We start from the raw sequence: 21,350 nt of genomic DNA, 5'->3' as shown, positions 1-21,350 counted from the left end.
AGCTTGTGTTGTATTTACTACGGGAAGTTACTACAACAGACAAGCAATTGATCCTTCTCCACTCCCCACTACAAAGCAGGTGCCACGTGGGAGTCTCCTGAACCAGGGACAAAACAGCTGCCATCCATTGGTCTTTTCTGCAGATTTAAATAGAATCATAATCTTTACTTACACAAAATTGGCTTTATCAAAAATAACTGCCATTCCCTTCTTTTCTCTTTTTATTTTTCAGGTTCTTGTTTAATATAAGACCTGCTGTGTTAAATGACGGTGAAACGCAGATTGAGAAGTATGGACCAACGCTCAGCCGGGTATCAATCATTCCAGACACTGGACTGGGGTGCCAGTGCACCAGAGGTGATGGTAATGAGGACAGTAGCTTTGTCCCACAGGGAGTATGGCCCTCCTCCACTACTGCACCCAAGACCTCATCTGGGTGTTTCATGAGCTCCTTATATCTTTCCTGATGTTAGGCTTGTCATCTCCCATTACAATGAATACTAACCGGTTAAAAAAATAAAATAAAAGCTTCTAAACACTCTGAGGGCATCTCAGAAGACTCCAAGTAGATGTTAGATCAATGACTTACCAGATGTTCTAAAGCTCAGCAGGATAGCTGAGTTCTTCAAATATTTATGAAGAAGCATTTTCTCCTGTATAAATGTTAGCAATGCCTTCCCCTGGTCCTTCAGCAATTCCCTCTGGCTAGGGCTTTCCTGTTGGCCGCTGTCTTCTCTCCCTAGGAACCACTCGGTTGGCTTCTAACCCAACACCCTCTCTCTGAATTCCCCCTGGTGGAATCATTCACCTCTCCTCTGACTTCTCTGCCCTGACAGCACAGTGTACCTCTGGTGTCGAGGGTTTAACGATATGATTTATTAGTAAAACATGGAAGGGGAAATGGAGTAATGACTACCTTCAGACAACCTATGTGAGTTTTAAATGCAAATTGGAATTTATTTTGCTCTTTGTGCTCAATCTCGCTGAGAGAATATGCACTGAGTCTCAGTATTTTCTCATTGACTTGAACAATATAAAGAAATCTGACCATCTCAGAGAGTCACGTGGTACCTCCAAAGTTAATGCGGGAAGACTATACCCAAGAGCCACATCTTTACCAAAAGAGGAAAAGCCGTCTAGGAACATATGCATCCTTTTGATACTTATTTGGAATGACTCTCATTGAATGACTTGTTCCTCAGTTAGATATTCCAGTAGATAAATAGCCATGTCCTGGAATAGCTATGTTGTCTCAAAGTGTCTGCGAATGCTCCCTCTCTCTGCAGCAGCTTCACATCGTGTGTGCGCGCGCGTGCGTGCGCATGTGTTGCAAAGCCATCTACTTAGGTGAAAACCACCCAGAGTGTGATAGTTCCACTCCACCCTCAGGTGCCTTAGAACACAGGCCAAGTGATCTGTTTCTGAAAGGTCATGTCCCTGGCAACCCTGAGACAGTTCTGCTCAGCACACATGGGTTGGGTCACCCTGAGTCTGAATCAACTTTACGGCACCTTACCACAATGTATTGGCCACGTTTGATCGCATCCGGGAGTAGTGTGCAAATTAGGAAAGATATAATCATTATGCATGCAAAAGATCTCTGGAACCCCCCTGGCATTTGTAGTGTCAGAAACAGCCTTGCAACAAGCGTCATTTCTTGAGGTCTCTAGGTGACTGATTCCATTACATTTGTATAACACTTGGGCCATTTCACTTGGGAGTCATGCTGCTCTAAAATGTGCCCCATGAGGGCCATTCGGGTGGAGTAAGGCCCCTGGGTAGTGCATTGGTTTACACTCCAACTAATCTAAAGGTTGCCGGTACAAAGCCAGCCGCTTGTTCTGTGCAAGAAAGGGCTGGTGGTGTGCTTTTGCAAAGATCACGGCCAAGGACGCTGCATGCAGCAATCTGTTCAGAAATAACGTGATGGCCAAAGGTTAGTTGTTTTACGATGGCGTATAGTAGCCATCCTCAGTTCTGGTCTTAAGGGAACCCCGCCTCCTGGAGTCCATACTCTGGTACTATCTTCTCTCCTCCAGCAGGGGCTTAGTGGCCACTCACTTCTACTCAGTAGAACACAGTCTAAGCAATGGGATATCTCTGAAGAAATTAGGCTATGCACAGACTGCAGCTTCCCTCCGGTTTGCTCTAGTGCACACGCTCTGAGGGAAGTCATGTACTAAGCAGGTTTAAGAAAGGATCACATGATGAGACCCGGATGTTTCCTGCCAACTGCATATGTATGAACTTAGAAGTAGATACTCTGGACCCAGTCAGGCGGCTAGATCCCGACTGGCACCTGGATGACAGTGTCCTGAGAGACTTGACTCAGAACTCCCCGGCTAAGCAGTTCCAGAATTCCCGACTCTGAGAAACTGTGCAGTAGTAAGGATTTATTTATTATTTTAGGCTACTTGTTTGTGGGTGATTGGTTCTTCACCAGTCCGGTGAAATCTGTGAGAGCTGGAACTTGACACGACTGGCGTGTTCGCCCAGGTCTTGCAAATGTTCTGCCTTTGGCCCGAAGCAGTTTCACCACCTTTTAATCTATCCTTCTCTATGAGTGGAAACTACTAGAAGTGTTCTTCTCCGACAGGCCCCACTTTGAGCAGGTCCCGGCTTGCACAGGTTTCACTGTATGTGAGCGGGTACGTGTAAGGAAGTGGTGGATTGTGTGCTCTACCGCAAGATGAGCAGTTTGAAACCGCTGGGTCCGGATTTCGACTTCCACAAGGAGTTACGGGCTTGGAGAGCCATGGGGCCAGTTCTATCCTCTTCTGCAGAGTGGCTGTGAGTCAGAAGTAACTCGATCGCAGTGAGTTTGGTTTGGGCAAACCATAGCCTACAGGTTTGGAAATACAGTTTTGTAGAAATAGAGCCACACCCATCAATTGACTATGTTCTGTGGCTGCATTAGCACTGTAAAGACAGTGAGGGACAGAGTCTGTGTCCTGAGAGCTGGAACGACTTACTATCTGCTTTCTGTAGGAAAAAGCCACTGTCCCCTGGCTTAAGATAATACACTTGATTTGACCCAATAATCCTGAGTATCATGTAGAACCCAAGAGAATACCCTGATTTCTACTCTTTGTAGATTACCTGAAAGCACAGGGCAGTGTTTTTCTCTATTGTTCAAAGAGTCACTGTGGGGAAGAAGGGACTCGACCGCACCTAACAGCAAGGAAAGGCCTGGCACTCTGCTCCCCGCAGAAATCAGTCCTTGAAAACCCTTCTTTGACACACATGGGATGGCCATGAATCTGAGTTGACTTGACCACTGGGAGAGGGAGTAGATAGAGAGGTCCTTGAATGAGCCTTGTCAGGAAGGAGATTCAGAACTAAACAGGATTTCAAAGAATTCATTTATTTAGTTTCTAGCTAACCATTCAAGTTTCTGTATGTAGTACCTGAGGCCACTCAAAAGACTGTAGGCGAGACCCACTGAACACCAGATCCTGCTGTCGTTCAGTACATGACCAATTAAAGGAGCCTTCTTTCCTCTAGGGAATGGGCTTAGGTGAAGCCTCCAGGTGGCAATGGATGAGCTTATCCGATTTCCATTTTACTCTTAAAAAAGCATGGTAAGTTGACAAACAAGTCCATAATTGAAAAGAAAATAGTGTCCTCTATTCCAGTTTTTCTTCCTTCTCTCATCCCCCTCTTTCTCTGCACCCTCCATCCTTTCCCTCTCTCTTGTCCAACTCCCAGTGAAGGTTAACAATAACTGAGGAGGGCTACTCAGTTTTCCAAGCAGACAAATGCTGCCTGCCCCGGTTGCAGGGTAGGGTTTTCTCAGTCCACTCATCGTTGGGATTGTTCCCTATTTCTCAATCTCTCCTCTGTGGCAATTGCAGTGAAGCATGGGAACAAGGCTCTGTGTTCTTTTTAAATTGGGACTTGCTGCGCTCCATGCCAGCTGCAAAGAGAGATGCTGCTTGGTCACCAAGCCAGCAGCCTTCGAGGGGGCCAACTGTGGACACCACAGGGTCCTCCCTTTCTAGTTTCCTGGGAGTCACATTACCCTTGCTGCTGGGCCCTGGGCTTTATTGTCATTCCAAGTTTTCCTTCCCATCTTCTTTTGATCATCCTTTCTTATTTTTCTTCTACTCTAGTCTCCTCGAATCTGTTAAGGACTATATTATGTGAAGCTAGCAAACCAGATAAGTTTACAAACACACAGGCAAAGAGAGTCTACTGTGAAATCGGTAATTTCAAATGTCTCTTTCTGAGGTTCAAAAGGTAGTTTTGAGGCATTGGAATAAACTAGAGCCTGGAGGTAAACGAAGGAATCTGGGCAGAGATTTAGACACAGTGTTGTCTGCCTCCTGTCTAGAAGCTTGGATAGTTAGGTGCAGTAGAAAAACAAACAGGTGGCAGATGGCCTCTCCTTGGGTTATTTAATCAATCAACTAACTCAGTGACAAGCCTCCCCATCTATACAGTAAAGGTGCTGAAACAGGCCACCTCCAAGATCCAGCGATGCCATCCTCTGACTGTGAATTGAAGAATGCTCACTGTGTCTTCCAGGCTGCCTCTTGGTTGCATCTCCTTAGTTTTGAAGCATCTGTTTTTCAAAATGTCTTTCAGTGGTATTAGGTAAGTATTGGGCTGCTAACCACAAGGTATGGTATTCAAACCCACTGGCTGTACCTCTGGAGAAAGATGAGACTGTCTGCTCCCGGAAAGACTTACGAAGAGTCGTTATGAGTCAAAATCAACTAGACAGTTTTGGCTTGGGAAAAGAGATGAAATTTGTCAAAGAAGCTTCTTCTTTCAGCACATGAATACTCCCTGGGAAGAAGCTATTCTGAATGAGCTCCACCTTCCTCAAGGCCACAGTTGGCCAGTCATCCTTACCCTCTGAAAAAACAATTATCTCCTTCTTTACCAAGAGTGAGACTAACAGGCAAAACCTTTTGCAAATGCCGCTCCTCATACCAACCACCCATACATCTGCCCCCATCGTCCCCTCCTTCCCTCCAGTGCCAGAGGAAGGTGCACCCTTTTGTCATTTCCTAGTAGTTCCCATCACCTGGTTCTGAATCTGTTCTTTCCTACCTCCACAGAAGGGCTACGGTGTTGATTATACTGATTACTACTCTTTAAAACTTCTCCAGGACAAAATTATTCCAATTATGCTTTAAAGGTGTAAATTGAGAACATTAAGTGATTTTTTAAAAATCATTGTTTTGGGGACTCTTACAACTCTTCGCACAGTCCATACATCCATGGAATCAGGCATGTTTGTACATATGTTGCCCTCATTCTTTTCTAGACATTTACTTTCTATTGAGCCCTTGGTATCAGCTCTTCCCTCCTCCTCTCCCCCGCCCTCATAACCGCCTGATAGATTGCACATTGCTATTGTTTTCATCTCTCTCACCAACCACTGTCTCCCTTCCCCCAGGTTTTCTGTTGCTCTTCCCCCTGTAAAGGGATGTATGGTTATCATTAAGTGATCTTTTACATTCAATTAGGAACAGACAAAAGACCGATTCTTTAAGCGTATATTAGGTTTTTGTATTCGAGTTGTTGAGAATGGTTGATCATTTAGACTACCTGTATGTGTGTTCCTGGGAGAAATGTTGGTTTGTGTGTTCGCATATGCCAACTCTTCTCTGGAGCGGCTGCCTTGTTTTCATCGTAAAAACAGAGTGAGCCATGGAACGTCCACTGCCTTTCTCCTCTCATTCGGAGAAGTTCATGGAAATAGCTGGGGTCTAACTGCCTACTGTCCCAATCACTGATTTAATCTTCCCCTATCTGTCCTCTATACACATTTTTTGTCTTTTAGTTTTCTTATCTATGAGTTTTTTAAAAACTGTTATATGGACTCTAAATGTCACTTTAGATCCAACCCACAGTAGGTTTTTGTGATATGACTAAGCGTCTAAATAAACATTTCTTCTGGAGTCCCTTAAATTAGAACTATGGATGTAAATATATAAACATTTCTCTAATCTTAGAAATAAAATCCAAATATATAAGAAAATAAAACTAAGCCAGGAATTAGAATAAATCTTAGACAAAAACACCCAGGCCAATGAGTTAATTCGCACCCCCAGTGGGAGGTGAGACTGTGCATCCTTATGGGAACAGACAGCCTTATCTTTCTCCTAGGGAGCTGCTGGGGGATTTGAACCCCGAGATCTGCTGTTAGCCGTCCAATGTCTAACCCACAACTCTACCAGGGCTCCTTAAGTCTTAAAACTAACAAACCAACCAAACTCGCTGCCAGCAAGTGGCTTCTGATTCCTAACAATCCTGGGGCCGAGCTGCTCCTGTGGGTTTCTGAAACTGTAACCCTTTTAGTAGAAAGCCTCACTTTTCTCTCACGGAGAGGCTGGTGGTTTTGAACTTCTGACTTTGTGGTTGGCAGCCCTCAGCACCACCACCGGGGTTCCTCCATAAACCTTAGAAAACCCAGAACTCGCTGCCATCAATTTCATTCCTTTATGATCCTACTTAAAGTGTCCTCCTGCAGAGCGGTGTGTGGGTTTGAACTGCCGGCCTTTTGCTTAGCTGTTCACTCCCGACTCTTCCTTCTTTACAGCTCTCTTCTTCCATCTCTTGCACGATAACAACGTGACACAGGCCACCCCAGGGACGGCTTCCCTACAGGACCCTGGTGGCAGGGCGGGTACCAGGAAAGTCATTCCTCTGGAAATTAGTCTACTCCCGTAAAGAATTCGTCTTCCAAATCCATAGGGGCAGTTCTATGCTGTCCTATAGGGTCACTATGGGACAGAATTGACTTAATGGCAGTGAGCTTGTTTTGATTCACCTGAGCATGGGTTTGTGTCCCTTTTAATAAATTGCCTCATTGGAATTTTACAATATCCCTCTGAGGCAGAGAGAGCCAGCCCTTCTCTACCCTCCCCCATGGATGCCATGTGAGTACTTGCGTCACGCTGCTGCTCAGGCCTGCTGAAGTCCCAGCGGTCTGAGATCAAAGGCTAGAAATTACGCCCTGAACTATGTGACCTGCCTCCGCCAAGGAAGCTCTGCGCATCCCTCCACTCCAGCCACGTTCGCTGCTCGGCGCTTCTCTGCCTGAAAGAACCTCCCAGAGTCCAGGTGGCTCAGTACTGGACACCCTGTTTAATTGTTTCTTTAGCAAATATTCCTTGTTCCCCGTGCTCCTTTGCAAAGTGCTTCTCATCATCTGGCACATTGTATATTTGCTAATCCGTTTATTATTGTCTCTTCACACTAGACTGGGAGATCCATGAGGGAAAGAACATTTTTTTTGTCCATTGCAGTCTCCCTGGTGCCTAAAACACCCAAAATAGGTGTTCGGTTAATATTTGTTAAATATAAGTATTTATATATAAATATGAATGAGAAAATTGTTCAATTATGTGACTAGGTTGGAACTAGGATTAGAATATAGTTTTTTCCCCCTCATTTTCCTGTTTCCCAGTGTTACCCAATAATTTCCCTAATCATTGTCAAGCCATTAGTCTTTCCTGCCTAAACTATTGCCCTCTTGTCCTAACTTACATCTCTGTCCGCGGTCTTAGTGACTGACAACATTATTTCCGCATGCTGCCTCCAATTAGCCCTTGGGAGTATTGCTCACGTATTCATTGCTTACGATTTCCATTTCTGGTAGTAAAGAGTTTAGAAGCCATAATCATCTCTCCACTGAAAACAATGAAAACTGTTTTATAAAAATAAATTTAAACACATTGCAGAGCTGGAAGGAAATCAAAGGATATACTTAGAATCTACATACAAAAGAAAAACAGAAATCAAGAAAATAAACATTCTCTAAAACCATTGGCTGCCCTGAGGGATCTGCTCATTCCTCCTGCCTTTGAACTTCAGTTTGAGGGCCTTCTGAAGCTCTTGGCTAGGAGAGAAAATGTAAAGACTAGCCAAGGTAGGGAGTTGGGTAGAGAGTCCCAATTAAAATGAAAACTCCAAAGACTTATGCCGTCAGTAAGAGAGAGTGCCACCCTACCCCACCCCCTAAAAACATATACTTTATCATGGGTAAGAGCAAGTAAACTTGAATTCTTTAACCTTGATGTCAGGGGGAAAACTGTTCTGAGAAGTTGTAATCACATTCCGGCCTTCATAGGTTTGCACCCAGGATTCACACCATCTTATCATCTATAAAACTTCATGACAAAAATAAAATTTAAAGTGATTTTTATATTGGTAGTCCCATAGGTACTTTGCAGAACAGAGAGTACTTATATTCAACAGACACATGAAAGAAATTTGACAGATAAAATTTCAAGGAATATGAATTTATGATCAAGACTCACAAAGCACACATGAGGAAATAGGACTAGCTTATAAAAAAAGAGCAAACAAAAACAATAAATAGCAGAATTTGAATCAGATCAAATGATGTAAAATTTAAAAGGAGTATGCTTGTAAGCTTTCTAATTATTCTTTTAATTTGATATAACTATAAATTTGCATAGCAGGTATAAGATGTATTATAAAGCAATTCCACACACCTTGTATATTCAGATTATGCTAATGATAACATTTTGCTAATTGTAACACAATATCATAATCAGGACACTAATATTAACACAGTGTGCCAATTTTATTCAATTTTTTTCAGTTTTACACAATTATTTATGTATTCTATGCAATTTATTGCATGTATAATTTTTTATGTCAACCACCTAAATATTTTTAAAGTAAAAGTACATATAAAGGTGTGAATAAACAATGAGGATATATGTAAAAATTAACTAGGCAGATATGTAGAATAACTAAATAGAACTAATGGAGATAAAATGTATAGTTTAAATTTTATTGGTAGATTATTATGAGTAAGTTAGCCAAACCTGGAGAAAGTAATAGTTATCAGGGTAATAAATTAAAATATATAGTTACTCAAAATGTAATACAGCAAAGCAATGATATTTCAAAATTAAGTAGTAGATAGAGGCTAAAGGGAAATAAGGACAAAGTGAAAAAGAATAATATGTATTTAATAAGAAATCCAAAAGATAAAAACAAAAAATAATAATAAAGAGATATTTGAAAATATAAGATTGATAATTTCCCAAAAATGATGAAATCATGACTGCTCAGAAAAGCAGCAAATCTTGAATACAATAATTAAGAAAGAAAAATCCACTTCAAACATGTCATAGTGAAACTGAAGAACAGAAAGATAAAGAGAAATTCTCAAAAACATGCAAAAAGATAAAGCAGAATGAATTAAAAATAAATGACAACTAGAAAGGTGACTTTTAATACCATCAGTAGAAACCAGAAGGCAGGCATGATATTTTAAAAGTGTCCAGAAAATATAATAGCCAGCCTACAATAGGATATCTAGCAAAGTTATTTCTTTTCTTTTAAAAAAATCATTTTATGGGGGGCTCGTTCAGCTCTTATCATAATCTATATATCCATCCATTGTGTCGAGCATATTTGTACATTTGTTGCCCTCATAATTCTCAAAACATTCTCTTTCTACTTGAACCTCGGTATCAGCTCCTCCTTAATTTTCCCTCCTTCCCCCCCTCCCTCATGAACCCTTGATAATTTATAAATTATTATTACTTTTTCATGTCTTATACTGACCAATGTCTCCCTTCACCCACTTTTCTGTTGTCCATCCCTTGGGAAGGGTTATATGTAGATTATTGTGATCGGTCCCACCTTTCTCCCCCCACCTTCCCTTACCCTCCTGGTATTGCTCCTCTTGTCATTTGTCCTGAGGGGTTTATCTCTCCTGTATTCCCTGTGTTCCCAACACTTATCTGAACCCATGTACATGCTCTGGTTGAGCCAGATTTTTAAGGTAGAATTAGGGTCATGATAGTGGGTGTGGGAGGCAGGGGGGAGGAAGCAGTAAAAAACTAGAGGAAAGTTTTATGTTTCATCGGTGCTATACTGCACCTTGACTGGCTTGTCTCTTCCTTGTGACCCTTCTGTAAGGGGATGTCCAATAGTCTGCAGATGGGCTTTGGGTCTCTACTCTGCACTACCCATCACTCACATTGACATGATTTTTTTTTGTTCTAGGTCTTTGAGGCCTGATACCTGATCCCATCAACACCTCCTGATCACACAGGCTGGTGTGCTTCTTCCATGTGGAGCAAAGTTTTCCTTAAGTAGTATGGGAAAAGGAAGACATTTTCAAAGAAATGGAAGCTGAGAAAGTGTATGGTTATAAGCCTTTAATGGTCAGTATTCCAAAAAAATTGTTTTCCAAAAATAAAACTTTTAGGTATAAGAAAATTGATCTGAGAAAGAAGATCTATGATTCAAGGGGGGGAAATGGCAGATAGCAAAGCAAACACATTGCTGACTCCCAATTACTTATTGTCTAAACCCCTTAGCCTGTTAGGTAGGTCCAGCATGGTTTAAACAGAACTTTTCTGATTTTTCTCAATGTCTTACTTCTTCATAGGCAATGTCCTCTACTTTCATGTTGTTCCATGAGCTTAACATATTTACATATGCCCATTTATTCCTTGGTTCATATGTCCCCCTTACTTGATAAATTCTTTCTCTCTATTCATGCTTGAAGGAAGCCGGCACTCACATAAGCATACTACCAATCACTCAGCTCAGACTGATCTTCCCTTTCCCTCAGCTCCTCAAGCAGATCCTTGGAAACAATATTTTTTTACTTGAAATCAACGTTTCATTTTTCCACTGTGAGCTATGTATGAGAAGGTACCAAGAGAAATGGATAAAAGACCCACTTGGCGGAGCTTTCGTAGGATGCATTTTTCCCACTCAGTGAGCACTGAACAACTCACTCTGAGTTAGTGCACCCAGTGGCATCGCCTGTGAAGGTTTTCCACAAAAGTAGTTTCACACAAAACTCGTTTTCTTTTATGGCAGAATTCAGAGAACAGCATGTAGCCATGAAATTCTGGGTCCTGCTCTATAAAAAAAGTGCTTCAGAAACTGTTGTGATGTTGAACACAGCTTACAGGACAAGGCTGTGGGAAAAACTCAGTTGTGCACATGGTTTTCTTGTTTCAAAGATGGTAAAATGCCAATTAATGACAAATCTCATTCTAAACATCTGTCAACTTCCCAAAATGAATGAAAATGTCAACAAAATTCATACACTTGTGCTCAAAGACCCTTGAAGAGATGCGGAAGTTATCTGCACTATCTTGGAGTTCAGTTCAGCAAATTTTAATGGAAGATTTGGGGACGAGAAGGGTCACTTTGAAATTTGTGCCACAGGTTTTGACTGGCCAGCAACAGGAATGTCAACTGGAAGCATGCCCTGCTTTGAAAGAACCCAGACCTTTTGTCCAAGGACATTACTGGTGACAAGACCTGGTGCTATTCTTAGGAGCCCCAAAGCAAACATCAACCAAGCCAGTGGAAGACACTGCCATCCCCTTGCTACCTGAAAGCTCATCACATAAAATCAAAGAACAAGATGATGCTCATTTGTTTGTTTTTTTTTTTATGTGAGAGGAATAGTGCATTTGGAGTTCATTCTACCAGGCCAGGTTGTTAATCAAACTTCCTATTTAAAGGTTCTGAAAAGATTGCATAGCAATGTGTGTGACATGGGGGAATGGTTTTGCCACCACGATAATGCACCTGCTCACACAGCCATTACAGTGTGCCAGTTTTGGGTTGTACAATTTCTTTTGCTTTCCTTTTCCAAATTAGGTCATTCCCATTAACATAAACTAACTGCTCCCCCTTCTACCACTGGTAACCACTAATATTTTTTGCCTTTTGTGAAGATTAACCAAAAAGTATTGCTACCAGGGATCCTGTACATACATGCATGAGTTTATTCCAAACAAACTGTGCGTAAATACCCCTCTGTGATCAATGAGAGGTTACAGACAAAGTCTCTCAGCAAGATGTTTGTCTTAATTTTATCAGCGTGCCTTAAAAAAAAAAAAAGAAAGAAAAATCCAATGCCAGCTCAGGAGGTAATGATGATGTCAACGGAATCAAAAGGGATAATCTTGCTAGATTTTCCTCAAAGGATCCAAGACAATCACAGGAGTTTATTATGAAGAAGATTTAAGGAAAATAAAATTGAAAAGTATATTGCTGGGGACAAGGTAGGGAACCCCAGAAAAGTAGCACCAAGGAAGTTTTCCCACCACAACAAGATGCCCCTTAATCCTGTGAGAGAAACAAGGGAAAGTTTTCGTTTTAGCTCTGGAAAACCTTACCCCATCCACCCTGATCTTGCCCCTTCAGAAGCTTGTTTTCCAAATGCAAAGAGCTTTGGGAAGGTTTAGAGAGATGGAAAGACCACGTTCAGAAGTGCATAGACCTACATGGAGGGTATGTTGAGAAACAGTAGCTTTATATTTTCTTATTTTCTATTAATAAAGGCTTCTATGGGGTAGGGAGCAACTGATACCAAGGGCTCAATAGAAAGTAACTGTCTAGAAAAGAATGATAGCAATATATGTACAAACATGCCTGATACAATTGATGTATAGATTGTAATAAGCATTGTAAGAGTTTTCAATAAAATGATTTTTTAAAATAAAGGATTCTATGATTATGTAGCAATATCTGTTTACCTGTCTTCACATATAGCTGCATACAGTTATCCCCTGCTTTTTGACAATTCATTTTATATAGCTTCATTTTTATGAGACACTAGTGTTTGTTTTACTAAATTAAAAATCTCAAAAGAATGTTTGTTTTTATTCAAAAAAGCAAAACCCCTATGGGGGACAACACTGGAGACTCAGTGTCGGGACTGGCATGGTCTAATCCCATGACACCGAAGCAAAACACTAAAAGCGTGCAGCAGAGAAATGGGCAAAGCAGAGCAGGGAGCTCCCGAGGGAGTACAAAGGATAGACTCTGGAGCCAGAGCATGGCATCCCATCAGACTTGACTGGAGGACTTGACTGGAGGACCTTGATCTATTTACAGGTTTTTTTCTTTCTAAAAAATTTTTTAATTTTTTTCTTTTTTCTAATTAATTTATTCTTTTCTGGGTCATTGGTTTTCTTTTTTGTTGTCATTGTTGTGTTCTCTTTTGTCACTTTGTCTTGCTATGCCTTGTTTTTTGGTGCATATTATTCTCTCTGCAGATCTAACTAGATAAGATAGGCTGGATGAACAGTCTGGAGGAGACAACAACAGGACTGATGGTTCACGGGGGACATGGGACAGGGAGAGGCAGGGGAAAGAAGGTGGTGTTGACCAACCCAGGGAGAAGTGAGCAACAAGTGATCCAAAAATAGTGGCAAGGAGGGTGTGAGAGGCTGGGTAGGGAGGGATTCAGCAAGGGCAATGTAACCGAGAGAAATTACTGAAACCCAAATGAAGGCTGAGCATGATAGGGGGATAAGAGGAAAGTAAAAAGAAATAGAGGAGAGAACTAGGAGGAAAAGGGTATTTATAGAGGTCTAAATACAGGCATGTATCTATGTAAATATATTTATATAGGATGGCGGGGAACTAGATCTACGTGTATATATCTATAGGTTTAGTATTAAGGCAGCAGGTGGACATTCACTCAAGTACTTCCTCAATGCAATAACAGTTTGTTCTATTAAACTGGCATTCCATGAAGCATTTCTTCCCAACATGAACACTGAACACAAATGGGTGCATAAGCAAATATGGTGAAGAAAGCTGATGATGCACGGCTATCAAAAGATAGACCCTTTAGAGTCTTAAAGGCTTGCAGGTAAACAAGCACCCATCTAGCTCAGGAGCAACAAATCCCACATGAAAGAAGCATACTAGACTGCGTGACCATGAGGTGTAGAAGGGAACAGGTATCAGATATCAAAGAACAAAAAATCGTATCAGTGGGTGCCCACCTTCCCAATATGATCACCGAAGACAAATGTGTACATAAGCAAATGTAGTGAAGAAAGCTGATGGTGTTTGACTATCAAAAGATATAGCGTCTGGGGTCTTAAAGACTTGATGATAAGCAAGCAACCATCCAGCTGAGAAGCAACAAAGTCCACATGAAGAAGCACACCATATAGTGTGACCATGAGCTGTCGAAGGGATCAGGTATCAGGCATCAAAGGACAAAAAATCATATCATTGTGAATGAGGGGAAGTGCAGAGTGGAGACATAAAGCCCATCTGTAGGCAACTGGACACTACCTTACTGAAGGGTTGCAGGGAGGAGATGAGCCAGTCAGGGTGCAGTGTAGCAACGATGAAACATACAACTTTCCTCTAATTCTTAAATGCTTCCTCCCCACACTATCATGATCCCAATTCTACCTTACAAATCTGGCTAGTCCAGAGGATGTGCATTGGTTCTGATGGAAACTGGAAACACATGGAATCCAGGACAGATGACCCCTTCAGGATCAGTGGTGAGAATGGCGATACCTGGAGGGCGGAGGGAAGGTCAGGTAGAAAGGGGGTGGCAGATTACAAGGATCTCCATATAACCTCCTCCCTGAGGGATGGACAACAGAAAAGTGGGTGAAGGGCTATGTTGGACAGTGTAAGATATGACAAAATAAAAATAATCTATAAATTATCAAGGGTTCATGAGGGAGGGGGGAAAAGGGGAGGGAGGGGGGAAATGAGAAGCTGATATCAAGGGCTCAAGTAGAAAGCAAATGTTTTGAGAATGATGATGGCAACAAATGTACAAATGTGCTTGACACAATGGATGTATGTATGGATTGTGATAAGAGTTGTATGAGTCCCCAATAAAATGACTTTTTAAAAGGCAAAACAGGAACCTTTTTTGATGATTTCAGGCTGTTAAAGAGAGCACACACCCCAGGCAGTCAGGATGGCATCTTCACACTCCTTCCCTGGGAACTGCACTCAGCATTTCAGCCTCAAGTGGCCATAGCTTTAAACTGTCTCTGGGAACACTGTATGTTAATAATATTTTAAGTAATATTTTTCTACTTTTTTATACACATATATGTTACGTGGAGGCTCTGGGAATGCTCAAAAAGTTTTCCCAGATAAATTAATTTCATTTCTTCTTCTTCACTTTATTCCACTTTGGCTTATGGAAAGTTTCACAGATATACTCTACTTTGGGTTAGTGTAGGAAACCTGTATTTTATGTTGGTGATATCTTACAGTTTTTATTTCTTCTTATGCAACTAAGTTATTTCACTTAGTATGTTTTCAAGATTCATCCATGTCATAGAATTGTACCTGGACTTCATTTTTCTTTATTTCTGAGTAACACTCCATTGTAAAAATAGACCATATCTTGTTTAGTCACTTTTCCACTGATGGATATTTATTAGTTTAATCCTTTGTTTTCTGAGGAAAATTGCTATAATGAATATTGGTTGACACATTTCTGTATGCACATTTTATTTGATCTAATTGTACACCTAAGATCAGATTGATGGGCCGTATAGTAGTTCTTTTTTTGTTTTGTTTAATCATTTTATTGGGGGCTCACACAACTCTTATCACAATCCATACATACATCAATTGTATAAAGCACATTTGTACATTTGTTATCATCATTCTCAAAACATTTGCTCTCCACGTAAATCCCTGGCATCAGCTCCTCATTTTCCCCATTCCTCCTTGCTCCCCCCAAAAGAAGTTGTTTTAAAATGACCTCTAACAGCTTAAATAAGTTTGGGACATTCTTTTCAGTTTGTCTAAAAAGCCCTGAGTACACATGTTCCAGTTACCTGCACTTTTCTACTTTAAACCAAAGCTCAGTATCTAGAGATCGTTTCTATGTGAAAACATCCCACAGCACTCCCCAGAGAGTGTAAAGCATCAGATATCAACTTTGCCTACAGGTATCTTCAAGCAAAGGTGCCAAGTGCTGTCTGAGAACCTTATAAAAGCAGGTGCTTGTGCTTCCAGTTCAGCTGTGACTCCAGATAGGATTCAATGATGAGTTCTACCAACCCCGTTTCTGGGTTTTATGGAGACTTGCTTGACCCTTCTGGGTTAGTCTCTTAAAGTACTGCAGCAACCTTACGAGGGCACAAGAAAGGGTGACAAATAGTAGTTCTATGTTTAACTTTTGGAGGACCTTCCAAACTATTGTCCACAGTGACGATATTATTTTATATTGCCACTAGTATTGGATGAGAGCATTCCCATAGAGTTTCTCTAGAATAGAGTTATAATATAATATGGAGTATAGAGTTCCTCTATACCCTCACCAACATCTGTTTCTTTCTACTTGTTCTGCTCTTTGGAGTACAGTTGCTTGAACTCAAGGATTGCCATGCACCTATGAACTCTGGACCCAAAGATGGCCATGCACCTATGAACTCTGGACCCAAGGTTGGCCATGCACCTATGAACTCTGACCCAACATGGAAGATGAGTTGAGAACTTCAAATTGACTACCTTCAAAATTTGAACCAAGCCATTGAAAGATAATGAAGCACTTATCAATGCGATATCAACTACAGAGGAACATCAATGAGCCACAGCAAAGTGAAGAAATATTTCAAAGTAAAATCATGATACAGCAGAACCCATGAGTAGTCTAGCAGATTGATAATAATATATGAAAGGTTCCGATGAGCTAATATGTGGAAACCATCTGACATTTGAAAGAAATACGGTGCTCAGTCCACCTCAGTACCTAGAAACCGTAGAGCTTTATTCCTGTCCATATGTAATTCTACAATAAACCCATTTTTTTAAACGCTGCAATAGTCTCTGTTACTAACACCCAGAAAAGCTCAACCAAAACATTTGGTAAGAATTTTGGCAAAACAGTGACATCGTTTCAAAGAGGCTCCGTGTTTCTGGGGTACCCGGGATCTCTTTTTCATAGTCCGTTCATTCTCTGCATCCAGAAGGGTAAAGAGCGATTCATTTTGCCTCCTGGACCTTACAGCTGACTTTTCATGCTCATTAAAATCTCCGGTGTGTTCCATGCTTTCAGAGTCACCTGGGAACCACGCTTTTCAAATACTGAATGAAATAAGAAACCAGGCAACGTCCATCCCTGCTCAGCTAACACATTCATCATCTCTTGGATATTTTATTTCTGAATGTAGCATTTTAACACAGTGATGGGACCAGTAATGAAGGTTATTAGAGTATAGATACGGAATACCTTTCTATTTTCAATCCAGAGTAGTATAGCCATCCTGTAAACGTCTACTATATCCAAAACTTTGACCAACGTTGCCATGTTATTGAGTTTTCATTATTATATACATTAATTTAGTTTAATTAGATGGTCATATTTTATGAGTCAAAGATTGTGACAAAAATCCTGAATTCTAGGCTTGAGACAGACAATACTGGGTGATTACACTACAGTACACCAAAGATGTACTTAGGCGGAGGTAGGCAGACTCTTCCCTAAGGGATCAAATAGTAAATATATTAGGTTTCATACACTCTATAGTCTCTGCCATAGCTATACAATGCTGTCAGGAAAAACTAACATAGACAATATGCTAATGAATGGGTGTGACTCTTGTAATAAGATTTTATATAGGAAAATATGTTGCTGACAAACTTCCTTTATTCAACCATTAAAAACTCATTGTGTTCCTTTTGTTGTTCTGTGTATTATGGTATAGTAGCAACTAATATATTTAAAAACACACACAAACAGAATCTTCCCTCACAGAACTTATATTACAGTTGAGAAAATGGACATTGAGTAACATAAACAAAAGCTATTTCATGCTAGGCTAACTTCTAAGGAGAAAAACAACTCTGGGAAGAGGTTTTGAAGCGTAAGGCGTGCATTCCAATTTAGTTAAGGTCACCAGAGAAGGCCTCACCTGGAAGGTGATTGAAAAACAGACTTGAAGGGAAGGGGAAAGCTTTGAAATCACAAGAAAGAGCATCTCATCTCCGCGGAGTGAAAAGCCGCCGACAAGATCAGGAAGCAGGAGCATGTCCGACAAGCCAAGGGTCGGTGAGAAGGCTCACAGGGCTGGAGCCAAGTCCACGGGGAGCACGTTTTAGATGAGTCCACATACGCCCCCGGTGCCAGGGCAGGCAGTCCCCACAGTGCTGTTAGATGCCACCCTGTCAGCTCCAACCCAGCACCGCCCTGCACACAACAGAACAAGTCACCGCCTGCTTCTGCACTGTCCTTGCAATTGTTTTTATGTCTGAGCACATTGTTGCAGCCACAATAGATCAGAGGCATACCACTGGCTTGCCTCCAAATGAGCTGGGACACCACTCGAGAATTTTAGACAGAGGAGCAAGTTAACCTGACAGTTAGGCTGCGACCCATGAGATCGGCAGTATGAAATCACCAGCTGCTCTGAGGGAGAAATACTTCAGTGTCTCAGGGGCAGTTCTATGCTGTCCTGTAGGGTTGCTAGGAATTGACATTCACTCAATGGCAGTGAATTGGTTTGGTTTTGATTATATTAAAAAAAATAGAGTGGGGTGCAGGAGCAAAACTTAGGGAATGAGTTAGAAGGTTATGTAATAACCCAGGGGAGAGACATGTGGGGACTGAAGCCAAGTGTGGGCATGAGGAGATGGCAAGTGAGATAGTAAATTCACATTTGAGGATAAAGGCATGTTCCCAGGATGAAGGGACATCTGGACTGAGATTTGCAGGATAAGCAGGAGGTATCTAAGGGCCAAACTTGGGGAATCACGTGTGGATGGCAGTGGACAGCGCTCTGGGTGCGAGGTCAGCAGCCTCCCCTGGGGATGGGGCTCCCATGAAATGCAGGCTCCTCCCAACAGCATTTACACAAACTCGCCATCACTGAAGAGAAGGGAACGATAAAACAATGTGCGATGGGGTCACTGATAGAGACTTTACTTTTATTCCCTCACTAACGTGCTCAGTCAAGCAGGGTTCCGAGAGGCGAGAAAGACAGCATCTGTACGTGTGCAGCTGTCTTTCAGAATGCTCCGCGGATATTCTAGGCAAGGATCCCGTAAGGAAATCACCTGAAGCAGACTGGCATCTGGCCAAGGATACCAAGGCTGGCACCCACCCCCGGGAAGTTGCCAAAGTCCTGGATCAACTGAATGTGGTGGGAGGCGAGGGGCTGTCCTGAACATTAGCTCAGAGGAAAGATTTTTAACCTAGACAGACCACATAGCTTGCTCGCAAGGCTTGTCTATTTGGCTAGGAAATAACTCAGAAAAGGAGGGAGAAGCCTCTCCCAATCCTCTGGGGAGGATGCACCCTGAATTGGGGGAAGAGAAAAACTGTGGGTTTCGTTTATTCTATCAGGTGGTGCCACTTGGAACCGTGGAGAAATTCTCCCATAGGAAAATACACCGGGCCGTCATTTGTACTTGTAGGTGACCTTTCTGAGTGTGTCTGGGTGGTGTCTCCTTGCTGTGTTGCTTTCACCCTCGCTGCCAAATGAAGTGAGCATGAGAAGGTGAGACTTTACAGCCTGTCCCACTTGTGCATTTTGAAGTGGAGGTGTTGGGAGGTTCTCTTGCTGCTTCGTTTTAAAGCGTCTCCTCCATTTCTTTACTCTCTGCCTTCTTCTACCCCTTACACGTACCCACCCCTTCCACCGTGAATGTTTTTCTTGGCTTTTGGGAACTTTGAATCTCAACTTCAAAAGAAACCTACAATGAAGCTTGGCTGATATTTCACAGACCTGCCATGGCAGGGGCCCAGTCCCACCATTCCTTTGGCTCAACAGCCCAAGAGTGCCGGTGAGCAGAGCACGGCTAACGCAGAGCATCCAAGTCTGCGGAGCCAGGATTCTACCACCTGCTCACTTTGATGTTGGAGCATCTGCCCTTCAGTGCAGAACACATGCCCTGAAGAGTTCTACCATAGAACCCATTCTGTGCCATGCACCAGCAGGGCATCCCTGGGCATCCACCCTTGGCAGGGTCTTTTTAGAGGGACTGTTCTGAAGCCCCTGTCACTGTTCTGTATTGCAGTCTCTGCCCTCAGCATCCCCAGCTACAAAACTCAGGGGAATGAGGCAGAGAAGAGCCAGTGAGTCACTGGGGTAGTAGTTAGTTTATTATGCCAACCTGACCGATAAACACATGTGGGGCTCATTGAAGGGCCGAGGTATAGATGACGCAATGAGCCTCGCCTTTCTAGTTCTTGGGTCTCTTGTTTTGTGATGGTCGGACCACGGTGCAGCTGCCTTAGCCCGTTCCCTGCTTCAGCTGGCAAGGCTCACTTCTTGCAAAACATCCCCAAGGAAAAGCCGCATGGACCTGCTCCAACGCAGCCCTGGATGCTGGAGCAGCCGTGTGAAGACCCCTGCCAGCGCTGAGATGCTTACACATTCACTGATTGGGCTTTCCTCCTGCAGTCGGCATCATAGTGTGTGTTTTGTGAGATGGAGGACTTTGTGGATTGGTGTCAGACATTTAGGTTAATGTTGGATCTTGTGGGCTCGGGCAGCACTGGGTTGGGATATTTTCTTGATGCGCACTTAACCTTTAAATAAAACTCTCTCTTATACATGGTTTCCTGTGGAATTGTTTCTCTAAAGTACCCAGACTCACACAGTCACTAACACAGAGAGACCAGAGCCCACCCACCGCAAGCTTAGAAAATGAGTGTACAGTGCCCCACTGTCTACTCCACAGCGTGGCCTGAGCCTGGGTGATGGATGGCCTGGCTACACAGTGTAGTACTCGGTCGTTTTCTTTTATTTGGTGACTTTTTTTTAATCCTTCCTCCATTTTAATATTATAGGATCTGAGACAAAGTAACCAACAAAGACAAGAACACAGTTCCAAAGTTGGTGGGAAGCTTAGCTCAACTCTCATGTGAAAAAGGAGAGAAAGCCAAGGATGGAAGAGAAGATTCAGTAACAACGAGTCCTTCATCTGTGAGACAAGGTTTTGAAAGAAAAATAATAAAAATAATTTATGACCCTAAATACTCTGATGGATGGTTAGGGAACTGGACTTTCCCTTAGGACACCGAGATTCCCTTGGCTTGGTTCTTCCACAGAGAGTATCCAATAACTTGTGATTTCTCTCAGCTAAATAGTCCTTTCTTCTTTTCCCTAAACCTTGTGGATGCTCTCTGAGAGAAACCTCTTTGTAGACGGCATTTGGCCTATGTAGCCCTCTCCACCCATGAGTCAAGTCGCTCTGTCTTGGCAATTCCGTTCAACTGGCTAGTGACACATCCATAATTCATATCTCCTCCTCACCAGCCCCAAGACTGATAAATACCCTCCCTTTGATAGGAGGCCCATCTGGGTTACAGATGTTTGATGCTGGATTCCTTGTCCGTTCTCCTCCTCTCAGAACCTCTGCGAAAGGAACCCCTTTTGACCACATGTCTTGTTCCCATTGGATGTGGGGAGGTCGGAGAGGTGTCAAGATGGGTTACTCTGAAAGGGATTTGGGAAGTGAGTCAAATTTTTCACATAACAAGCACTATACTTGCATGTTAGTAACCTATTATAGGAGGGCCATCACTCCCGAAGTACACCCCATGGATCCATGTGCTCCTGAGTTCAGGGACACGGTGCCTGGCACAC

The 21,350-nt window shown here is 42.3% G+C and overlaps 1 protein-coding gene and 1 non-coding gene across 2 annotated transcripts in view; both read right to left on the bottom strand.

The window, feature by feature from the left end:
- The window catches only part of PAPPA2 (pappalysin 2), a 359,519-nt gene that overhangs the window by 279,848 nt on the left and 58,321 nt on the right, over nucleotides 1-21,350 (bottom strand). The window lies entirely within an intron of this gene.
- Nucleotides 15,778-15,900, bottom strand: LOC142437894 (small nucleolar RNA SNORA26). The gene has a single exon (XR_012782396.1). It is a non-coding gene; the product is annotated as a small nucleolar RNA SNORA26 (small nucleolar RNA).

Source organism: Tenrec ecaudatus, chromosome 1, assembly GCF_050624435.1.
Source record: "Tenrec ecaudatus isolate mTenEca1 chromosome 1, mTenEca1.hap1, whole genome shotgun sequence".
Classification (NCBI taxonomy): domain Eukaryota; kingdom Metazoa; phylum Chordata; class Mammalia; order Afrosoricida; family Tenrecidae; genus Tenrec; species Tenrec ecaudatus.
The sequence above is the reverse complement of the archived record's forward strand: the minus strand, read 5'-3'. Positions and strand labels throughout refer to the sequence as shown.